Raw genomic sequence first — 12,208 nt, forward strand, 5'->3', positions numbered from 1 at the left:
CTTCGTCTACGGAACTGCAAATGGGAATAGTGCAGAGGCGCGACGATTGTACGGAGAAAAGTTTCCCAACAGGTGGTTGCCCAATGATAAAACATTTGTGCGCTTGCACAGACAGTTGTGTGAGACATGATCCTTTTTTGGTGCACGTTCAAATGCAGGCTGTGAGAAGTCTAACAGAACGGTTGCTGTGGAAGAAAGAATTCTGGATATGGTGGCTGATTATCCAAATACAAGCACGCGAGCAGTGGCTTGTCAAATTGAAGTATCACCCTCCACGACATGGCGAGTACTAAAGGATGAAAGTATGCATCCTTTTCATGTCCAACGAGTCCAGGAACTGACTCAAAAGGATTTTCCTCGTCGAATGGATTTTGTTCGTTGGTATCTGCAGAAGAACACCCTAAATCCCGATTTTGGTGCAACTGTGCTTTTTACAGATGAATGTACATTTACACGTGAGGGTACATTTAACACCCACAATTCCCACCAATGGGCAGATGTAAATCCACATGCATATCAGTGACGATTTTCCATAAATGTTTGGGCAGGAATAATTGGTGACCATCTACTTGGACCTTATCTTCTGCCAGAACGCCTTGATGGAAAAAAATATCTTACATTTCTGCAACAGTTGCTGCCAGAAATGATGACAGATGCTCCCCCTCGTATCCGGCGAGTAATGTGGTTCCAGCAGGATGGAGCACCAGCTCATTATGCGCCAGAAGTGCGAAATTATCTAAGCGCAACCTTTCCAAATCAATGGATTGGGCGAGGTGGTCTTGTCCCTTGTCCAGCGCGATCGCCCTATCTTTCATGCCTGGATTTCTTTTTGTGGGGCCCCTGAAGAGTCTTATGTATGAGATCCCTATCGAATCTGAAGAAGAACTCGCCGCCAGACTTTCGGCCGCTGCAGGGGAGGTGCGCGATACTCCTGGCGTGTTTCAGAGGGTTCGTGAATCGCTTCTTCGCCGTTCTACCGCATGCATCGTCTCTAATGGTCAGTGTTTCGAACAGCTATTGTAATCATTTATAATTAAACTTTTTTATAACGTAAATGTTCTGTGTTTTCTTTTTTTGTCTCTTAAAACGAAATCTCTTTCAGCGCCCTCTATCACCTTCGGGTTAAAATTACGACTATGATTTCTTTGAGTGTTGTTTGTTTTGGTGTTTTACTATAACCTATTAAAGTTTGCTTCATCATTTATTATTTTTCTCATTAGATACAAGCGTTTAAAATTTAACCCCCTGAACGCGGTAAAATTTGCGCCACTTAACCGCTCCCGATGGTTTCAATTTTGCGCTCAAAATTTAAGTTAAAGTCTAGGCTTTAGTAAACATTCAACAAAATAAAAAAAAATACTGGTAAAAAGTAGTTGTTCGGTACTGCAAAGTCTAGAGCGCCCTCTATCGGCATTTTTTAAACTTTGTCTTAAAAAAAAAATTTTTTTTTAAAGAAAATACTAGTTTAATGAATGATTTTAGCGAAAACCGCAAATGAATCGATCCATTTTTCCGTTTTTTTTATCATCATTTGAAGTTTAGGGCCCTAAACTTTGGCGCCTATCTCCTTCGGAAGACGTTTGGGACACTTGGTTTCCTATTTACTATTACTCGTCTTGATGTGTACTATCTCCCCTTAAAGTTACTCCCATCATTTATGAAACACCCTGTATATATATATATATATATATATATATTCGGGGTTCCTCAAAATACAAATTTAATGAATTTTCACTATTTTTTTATTACATCATTTTGGGATTGCAATATCGGACCAAAAATTCAATATCGGTATTCTGTAATGTTTAGATCGTAATACCGGGAAAACGGTTTCAATGCCGGCAGTAGAAACTTTAGAAAACGAAAGAAAACACAGATGTTTCTTTGTTTTATTTGCCAGTTTTATTAGAGTGTAAATATCACAAAAAATAATTTGTAACTTACAAATTATAACAGCATATAAAGAAAGTAATGGAACATCTTATTTATTTAAATCACAAAAAAGTGTAAATATCGCTATTCAGTCTGTAGTACTATTACAAATTTTAGAAATGTTGATCTTATAAAACATAATGCATCAATTGGCCTGGAAAATAATTTTGTGCAAAAATTACCAGCTGTCAAAATGGCTGTTTCAGAAGCTAAGCTAGTTTGTGGTGTTTTTAGAAATGCGCGATATACTTTTTTCAATTATTTACCTCTAAATCCCTCATCTTCAAATAAATCCATTTCTCGTCAGATGGGTTTGCATATAGCTGATTTCTGTATTTTATTTCGGTTTGTTGAACTTTTTTTATTTATCGCTAATTCTAATTTTTGTTCAAGGGACAATTCCTTTTCACTATCGACATTAGTGTCATCATAATCTTCGATAACTGTACCGAATTCTTCTGAGTGTGGATAGGTTTGTGGGTAAAAAAATTTAATTTACTATAAACCTGATCAGATTTGAATTGGTTAGTCTCTTTTATTCTTTTTCATTTTCATTTTTAAAATCATTATAATTTTGTAAATACCGTAAGACATTTTCTATTTTGGCTTGCCTTTCTTCTGGGCGATTTTTCATTCTAATATATACAAATCTCATGTCACGGTGTTTGTGTTCGTTCTCCTCCGAAACGGCTTGACCGATTTTCATGAATTTTTTATGTGTATTTGGTAGGTATGAGAACAGGTCGTAAAGTATATTTCACAACAATAGGTAATTAGAGTGTTCCTATCCACTTTCAACGTACGATGATGAGATCAACGCTTGCTTGAAATCATCGCCACTGTGGCGTAATGTTGAAAAAGTCCAGCTAAAAATAAACATGCTCGTCCAAATGCTACAAGATCCATCTGCTGACACATTCTCGGACCATTTGTTAGATATTGGCAATGGGAAAGTTGCTATCTATGAAAATACTGGATGCATAAAATTGCCCACTAATCTCTGCACTATCGTTGATTCTCAAAATGCTCTCATTGACCGCATATTTCCCGATGTATGCAAATTGTCGACGATTTATACTTCAAGATACAGCAGTCGTTGCCAGGCGACTTGGTATCATACAAATTAATCGATATAGTTTGTGATGTTAAGGAAGCTGTAAATTACCCAACAAAGTTTTTGAACTCACTGGATTTGCCTTCTAAGACTGAACCTTCTACGATTTCTACTTTCACCTTCTACGACTGAAAGTTGGATCTCCTGTTATTTTACTTCGGAATTGGAATCCACCACGTCTGTGCAATGACACTCGATTGGTCATTAAACAATTGATGAAAAACGTTATCGAAGCACCAATTTGAGTGGTAAATTCCGAGCCGAAAATGTTTTGCTGCCACGAATTCCAATGATTCTCACAGACGTGCCAATCGTATTCAAACGCGTTCAATTTCCTATTAGATTCGCATTCGCAGTGACAATCAATAAGTCACAAGGCCATATGATGTCTGTTTGCGGCTTACATTTGGGCACACCATATTTTTCACACGTGGCATGTTCTCGCGTGGGCAAACTATCGAGTTTATTTATGCTGGCCAAAGACGGACTGTGAAAAAATATCGTACACTCAATTGCTCTTCGAAATGAATATTGATTTTCTTCATTTCATTTTTATGCTTTAGGACCAAAAATATATTACTTTTTCCACTTTACGTTTAACTTTTAAGTGATCAAACAATGTATATGTTCGTTACGTTAATGAAATACATTGTATTGAGGAAATGAATGGTTGATGTTTTTTAGTTTTTATCGGCGATCATCTTCTACAGTGCTCCATTCTTCTTTCTGTCAGAGATCCCATCCCTACACACTTACAATATATTCGTTAACCATCAAAATATTCAATAGAAATAATTTATAAGTCAGAACAATGTTTGCCAGGTCAGCTAGTATAATATATAATGCTTCAGATACTAATGTGTGCTGTTCTTTCAGTGACTGCAACATGAAATTTATTGCTGCATTGGCTGTTAATAAATTAGAATCTCTCCGACACAATGCCTCAACAGCCAGTTTTATTGGAAGTAGAGCTGATACAGTTCTGGATATTAAGTCGAATTCACTATCTGAAAAATTACTTTGCAGATTTAAGTCGATTATTGCTTTTTGGATTGGATTTTTCAGTTTCAAAAATCGTTCCATCATTAGGAGTAAACTGTTCCAACGTGTTTTAGAATCTAATATTAACATATATTCTGTTTTATTTTCAGTTACTATATATTTTTGTAATACGGCATTTTTTGTAGGAGAACGTTTAAATATCTTAACAATTTTTCGAACTTTATAAATTATAGGAAGCAATTCTTGACGGGTTAATATTTCTCCTCATTATCAATGTCTTCTTCAACAATTACATTGTCAATATCTGCATTGTCAATATCACTCTCATTCTCTTCAATGTCGGAGTGCGAAGTTTCTATATTCACAGTATTTGGATTCTTCTGTTCTTTATTTTTATGGCAAAATACATTTATTACTCCTAATTGAATTCCATGAGCATACCACAATTGCTGATTTGCAACAATCAACTTTCCAACTTTTTTCATAATTGTTGCTCCATTAGCCGTTATGGATACAATATCTTCTTTCAGGGATAATGCATGTTTAGCTAATTTAGATTTAAATACTTCCACACATTTTTCGGCTGGCATGCTCCCCGAAACATGTGTATGTCTTGTATTTCACAATTTTTTTTATGAATATTTATATTTAAATACCGTCTACTTCTTAAACTTTTCCATTCATCAAATGTAAGACTAAATGTTTCACCATTTACTTTTAATTGTATTACCTCGTGTTTCAAGGAATTGCGAACACCGTAACTGTAGTTTATAGCAGTTCTTTTTATAGTGTTAATCGATGTTGGTAGATTTTTAAAACCTCTGGCGGATAGGGATTCTGTTAATTCAGTAGAAGTTCAAAACACTCGAAATGGCAAACCATCTAATTTTGTCCTTTTACTTATAATTTCATCCAAATTAACTTTTGTTTTCAAATTAATCTAAAATTCCTGGTGGCTTGAGGTTAGAAAATATGCTTAAATTTATATCTTCATCGCAATTAGATTCTTTCCTCTTTAATCAATTTGTATCATGTTTCGTTTTTAAATGTGTATGGAGTCCGCTTGTACTCCATTCACTTTAATGACTCTTGAACATTTTTTACATTGTGCCACCATATTATTTTCAACATATAAATAATGAAACCAAACCGAAGTATTATCAACTGATTTTTTTATGTTCTTTAAAGTTATTATTATTCATTATTATGGGTTATTATTTTTATTATTTATGAGTATATATATAATAAATCTGAAAAATGTTTTTAACCTTAAGATATGATATGCAAATAGAATGTGAATAATAAACTCACCAAATGAAAAAAAAATATCGAAATATTACGCACTTTCTTCACAACTGCAACCCTGTTTTCACAGATGTGAATATCAGATATCGAATCCTGCGCGTGTGCAGTATCGCTCGGAGTTGTTAAACGTAGTTTTGACCCGCCTCCTTGGATGATTCACATATTTTATCACTTTTTTTGATTGTATGATGCAACTTCGTATTCACAGTCTAATTAATTTCGCCCGTTAAGAAGACATAAAAACAAAAACTTATACTATTTTGCTATGTTGGGTTATCCCTGAACATATAGTGGAGACAATTTAAAAAAATTTCTAGTAAATACCGAAGAAACGGTATTTAAACTTGTGAATACCGATATTACAAATTTGTATATATGGCTCAAAATACCGGTATTCGGTATCCCTGTATACCGGTATTGCAATCTTTAATCACATTATTTATTACACTTGGGGCTTTGCCTCTCATCTTCGATTGAAAAATGAAAACATTAGTTTTGTTTCCGTTCTTTTAAACACCGTTAAGTATGTACTTTAAACGATGTAAAAATTTCATAAGATTCCAAACAATTATTTAAAAAAATACTAGTAGAGTATATCAGAGTTTTATTGTTACTGTAGATTAAAATCGCTTAAAATGTTTTCAAAATGATGAATACCAATTGAAGAAAACATAGCAAACAGCGATATAGGATATTACTTAGAAAATGATTCACTGAAAATTATAAGATAGTATTGAAATATTTTTATAAAATAATTTTATTCAAGTGACTGCAAAAAAATGGAAAAATTTCATTTAATTTCAAATTAATTGTATATGCAATTAATTTTTGCATTTTGAAACGTTGATGGAATGTTTTCTCTTTTCCTGAAAAATAACTGAACAAAGTTTAATTCAAATCGGATAGTCTTTAAGGAGCAGATGTGAAACACCCACAGATATAATACAAATGCAGAAGTAGAGACATAATAACAATGACATTTATTTATAAATAAGTTTGCTTAATTCTAAGTGCATCTTAAAATCTTTCAATTAACGGCAATATTCCAATTACTTTTACTAGAAAGTCTTGAGGAATGAATTAAAAAAAATATATCTAATGATGAACGTATTCCTTTAACATTAAGTGTATGGAAAAAATTCAATTTCAGAACTGGAAATAGACTTAATCTTTGTTTTTTAGATTTTTTTTTGTCGATCAATCTGCCATTTTTTCAGCAACATTTTATAGTATTATTTTTCTCTTTTGTTTCAAGGAATGGTTTTAGCACTTTTCATCACGCAGATTAGAGATAGCATACCAACCCACAAATATTATTTTGATAAAAAAAATGACTTAAAAGGTTTATTTAGCCTGTCAAGAATTTTCTTCTATCTTATGATTCTAGACTCTACTCATTTACTGTTCTCCTATTCCGTATACAACATAAATAGGCTTCTTAAAATTCTTCGTTTAGAACATTGAATCCACTATATTTTTGAATATCTTTCTTTGACCGATCGAATCTAAAATCCGATAAAGAAAAGTTTAATTGTCGAAATCGGAAACTGAATTACACTTTTCTATCATGTCGCTTTTAAGTGCCATCACGTTAGAATATTTGTTAGAGTAACAGGCATAATCTTCTAACAGAACAAGAATTTCAAAATTTGACACAGATACATAAATCTAATGAAACCTGCACAAAATTTCATCCCTACAATCTTTTTATTTATCATGCTTGCATAAATTAAACGTAACGGCAATTGAAAAATAAATTCAGGCTTAATAATTAATACAAAATGTTAATTTTAAATTTCATTTCCACTGCAATGCGACACAATTTGACCTTCTTCCTAATCCTTTCATTTCTTATTCGTAACTTATCCGTAGGCAAACTTGAATTTTTTTCTGTAGCAAATCCGAGATTTCTTTTTAGACAGCAAATTCAACAATAAAACGTATAAAGTAGGCATTATGTAATATTTCTACTGTTTAATTTTTTTTTTTTAAATTTTTAGTAGTGATAATTGGATTTTTTCATACAGATAAATATTTATAATCAATTGCTATTATGCGGACACTTGAGACGATAAACAGCAAAATTGAATCTAAAATTTATAAACTCTAAATGCCATTTTCAAGACCTGTATTTTAAGCAGCACGTTAATTAAAATGAAATTTAGGTGTCTATTCATATTAATATTCATCGATTATGAAATTGATGAGAGATTTAGAAGTAGATAAATTTATCCTTTTACTATTAAAAATGAATGTACTGATTTAACGGAAAGAACTGTTAATAAATTTTATACTGATTTTGTTCTGCTATGCGTTTGATTCATATTAATCAAAATTTCGTAAGTTTGTTTGAAAACTCCAAACTACAAGAAAATGACATTCTTTTAAGATTTTTAATCTAATTTCAACTAGAATAGTTTTTTAGAAAAAAAAAACTTTTCATTGGTGTGGATTTTGGAAGTACTTGCAGAAAATTGAGTTTGTGGAAGAAATGGGGAACTTTTATTCACCAATCCGAAGTGCGGCAGTACGATTCTAGCTACAAGTCTGTAAGCATGTAAACCTACTGACAGCGAGAATTAATGATGTTTATTTCTAAATTTAAGTATTGGCTAAATATGGAATTGTTGTTGTGTAATTGTAAGTGTAATGTATTGTATAATTTATTATCTATTAAATGCTTTTAAATTGTTAGAGCCTAATTTCATGCATTGCTCTTAGGTCAACAAATTAACTATTTTTATTGAGCATTCAATTAAGTGAAAAGGGATTCTGTATAAGCAAAACTTTTAAAAATTATATTTCTTTGATCTAAACTTCAACAGTAAAGGACGTAATATTGTTGAATAGAAATCAACAGCATTATGTCGTTTATGTTTCAATTATAAAAAGGAAATATTTCTGGTAATCAGTAACAGTATTTGTATTCTTCGGCTGCTCCCAAAACTTCTAGATTTAAACTCCTTTCATTGATAATTGTTAAATTAATGCAGAATTTTTGATTATTTTAAACTATATGCATTCCATGCTACAAATCTTTCACCCTGAAATAAAAAAAAATCGTTGGTGAGTATTTCAAAACATTGTATTAATGACAAAAATGCGTTCTTGTGTTCACTATGATTTAAGAATTATATCCGTTGATTGATCATTGACCTGATTTACATTGAATCACAATGCATGACATTTTCCTGCCCATATTTGAACACTTAAACATAGGGAAGCAGAAAAGTTTTTATATCAGCATCGGGTCTCATAATTTCTTTCTAAATATACAGGGTTAGCAAGAAATAAGTTACACACTTCAGAGGGCTCTAAATTGCTTTCTATTGGTCCAAATAAGATAAAATCTGAACTACAAATTATTCATATGATGCGCTTTACTTTTAGTAATTAAAAGATATTTAGTACGAAATTTCACCAATAGATAGCGCTGTAACACAAATGACATTTATTTGCATATATTGAAAATGTGAAACATAATTTACGTTACAGCGCATGTCTATTACCATTTTTCTTTGAATAATAAGAAGATGGATTCTGCACGAACATTAGTTCCTTCTCTTTTCGTCATGCCTACGTTGACAGAAAAAGCGCCACAAGTGAAATTTTTCTGCCAGAACCAACAAAACTCCGTTGCAGTTCTAAAGGAATTTCGTCGAATAAAGTAGATACGAAGAGGTCCAATGTCTCCAGGTGCCCTACACCAGATGATGCAGAAATTTGAAAAAACTGGGTAACTAGGCATTCTTTCAGGTAGAGGACGAAAAAAAAAAAAAAAGAATTCTCATCTTCCAGCGCCGAAAATATCGCGACAGCGCTCGTTGAAACCAGAAATCAGTCGCCGTATAATAGTGTGAATTTGCCGTGTTTTCGATATGCCATATTCAACTGTACGTAAAATCGTACGGTAGATTTTGCATTTTTATCCGTACAAAGTCAAGTCTGTGGACCTGTTCCAGGACGGGGACATAGAGGTCCGTAAAAATTTTGCGCTTCATTTCCTTGCTCGAATGATGGTTGACACAATTTATCCATGCAACATTCTCTGAAGTGATGAGGCCCACTTTTGCTTCAATGGGCAAGTTAACACCCACAACTGTCGAATTTGGGCAGAGAAAAGCTATCACGTTATCCACGAACAACTCTTACATCCTGAAAAATGACAGCATGGTGTGGTTTTACAGTTACATTTATCATTGGACCGTATTTGTTTGAAGAGATAACTTCAAATGGAATCCTTACCTGTTCCATCACAGGGCAACGGTACGATGATATGCTGAAGGATTTTGTAATCGCAATTCTTCTACAGCGTGGATACCTTCAAGACATCAATTTCATGCAGGACGGTGCCTCACCTCATCTTGATCGTCATGTAAAGCGATTGTTAACACATTATTTCACAGAAACAAAATTTATCAGCCGTCATTTCCCAATAGCATTTCCTCATCGTTTGTCGGATATCACCCCTTGCGACTTTTGGTTGTAGGGTTATTTGAGGGACATTATCTACCGTCAAAAGGCATCATCTCTTCCAGATCTGAAGGACAACATTCGGTGTGATATTCTTAATATCCCGTCAAACTTACTCTTACGTAAACTTAAACTTACTTACTTCCGGGAAACTTACTTTCTCCGATTAAAGAATATTGCTGAAAATAAAGGAGAACATATTGATTAATTTTACATTATTTATCAATTATAAACCATATTGAATGGTTTTATGTGTATTACAACGGAACCTAACGGCCAACGCCACCTGAAGTTTTGTACTAATTTTTTTATTTAATAAATGTAAAGCGCGTCATCTCAATAACCTGTAGTTCAAATTTTATCTCTGTCGGAAACAAGGACTTAACTGGAACCAGATTTGACGGAAAAGAACTTTCGCTTCTCGCCACCAGAGGCTTGTTGACTTCCTCTCGTTTTGGCGGCAACCAACGAACGCGTTTCTGTATTCTCTTCTAATTTGTAAATATATTCTTAATTATGTAACATATAATCAAGTAGCTATTAAATAATCTTCTTCTTAAAGACAAGTTCCCCGTATTAATGAAGTCATAATCACTGAACCTGCCACTAATTAGAAATTTGTGATTTTCAGCTGTTACCAGATGGAGACAACAACATCAATATGTAAAAAAAGAGATTCCAACCAACAAAACAATAAAGGTAAGCGATTTTACTTGCTTATAATTTAGAGATTGTTTGTGTTGGAATATTAATTGGCATCCCTGTCGGCATAATTGTTGTGGTTTATTCTAATTTAGAGCTGAAAAATTTATATTAGAATTTTGAACTGATTTATTATTATTATTGATTTTATATATTAATGAATCTTACTGAATATAAATTCCGAACTGTTCAATTCTAAAAATGGACGATAAAAGTGGCAGGTTAAGAAAGAAACGGGGAGTATTGAGAACATCTCTTACTAAAATTTGTAAAACTATTGAAACAGAACTAACGAAAACAGATGTAAATGTCGATATGTTAGAGCAGCTTGCTGTTGAGTCAAGCGAATTAAAGAATCTAGATTCACAAATTGAAGAATTCGTTTCTGATTACAAATTAGAAAAAGAAGTACAAGAAGTAGCGGAATACACCCAAAAAATTATAACTTGGAAATTTAGAGTGGCCAAAAAAATACGCGAAAGAACAAAAAATGTTGATTCCTTGAAGATTTCAAGTTCCTGTTATAAAGAATCATCGAACATTAAATTGCCAAAACTTGCGATATCTAAATTCTACTAGAGATGAATAATCCACGATTTTTTCAATAACAAATAATATTGCTATTGTTATTTTTAAATATGCGTTCCAAATATCTGTTATTTCAATCATATTATTAATTAAAAATTATTGCTTAATATTAAATATAAAATTTATTAATTGTAATTAATACTTAATTTACTAATTTAAGTAACGTGTGATTGAATTAATTTATCTGTTTCAGCTTACTTCTTAAATTTTATTTTTTTCTCAAAACTATTTATTTAATTTATTTATTAGAGTGAACCATTTTCTGGAAAAGGTGAGTTAAAAATATATGTCATTTCTTTAAAATGCTTACTTTAGTCCTATAGTCTACCAATAGATGGCGCCAGCAGTAAACAGAATACATGTAATCAAAGTCAATCATGTCACGAGCAATTAAAAATGATCTGTATGGAATCAAATCATCAAATACGAATATCGGTCACTCCCGTAAAGTGGAGCGGTGACTTCGCACTTTCCAGCGAAGCCTTGCACTTTCCGGTAAAATCACCGTTCCGGCAAATTTTAGTGATATCGTATCGATTGTTACTTTCTATCGTGATCCAAAACCTGTAATCGAAATATCATCAGTAAGATCGTATCAAGGATTTGAATCACACCCATCTCTGAAAAGTATTGATCACTTGTATTTGTGACTTTTTGATATTGGTTACGTAATAACCGCTCTTAAAATATTCGTCATCCCTAAATTCTACGGGCAATCCAGTTTATGGCTTTCATTTTGGAACTCCTTTGAATCAGCCATACATGAAAATGATTCATTAAGTGAAGTCAGTAAATTTAATTACTTAAAAGCACACCTAGGTGGTTCTGCCCCTAGTACTATAGAAGGATTTGCGTTAACACCAGAAAATTACGAAATCGCCATAAAATTACTTAAAGAACGCTTCGGAAGATCAGATGTTCTCATTAATACCCACTTGAATAATTTACTGCGTATCTGCCCATTAAAGAACTCAGATGATATTGTATCATTCCAAAAAATGTTTGATAACATACAGACAGAAATCCTATCTCTTGAATCTCTTAAAGTTTTGAAAGAAACCTACGAAAACCTACTTTGCCCTATCCTGTTAA

Source organism: Argiope bruennichi, chromosome 2 (genome assembly GCF_947563725.1).
Source record: "Argiope bruennichi chromosome 2, qqArgBrue1.1, whole genome shotgun sequence".
NCBI classification, from domain to species: Eukaryota; Metazoa; Arthropoda; class Arachnida; order Araneae; family Araneidae; genus Argiope; species Argiope bruennichi.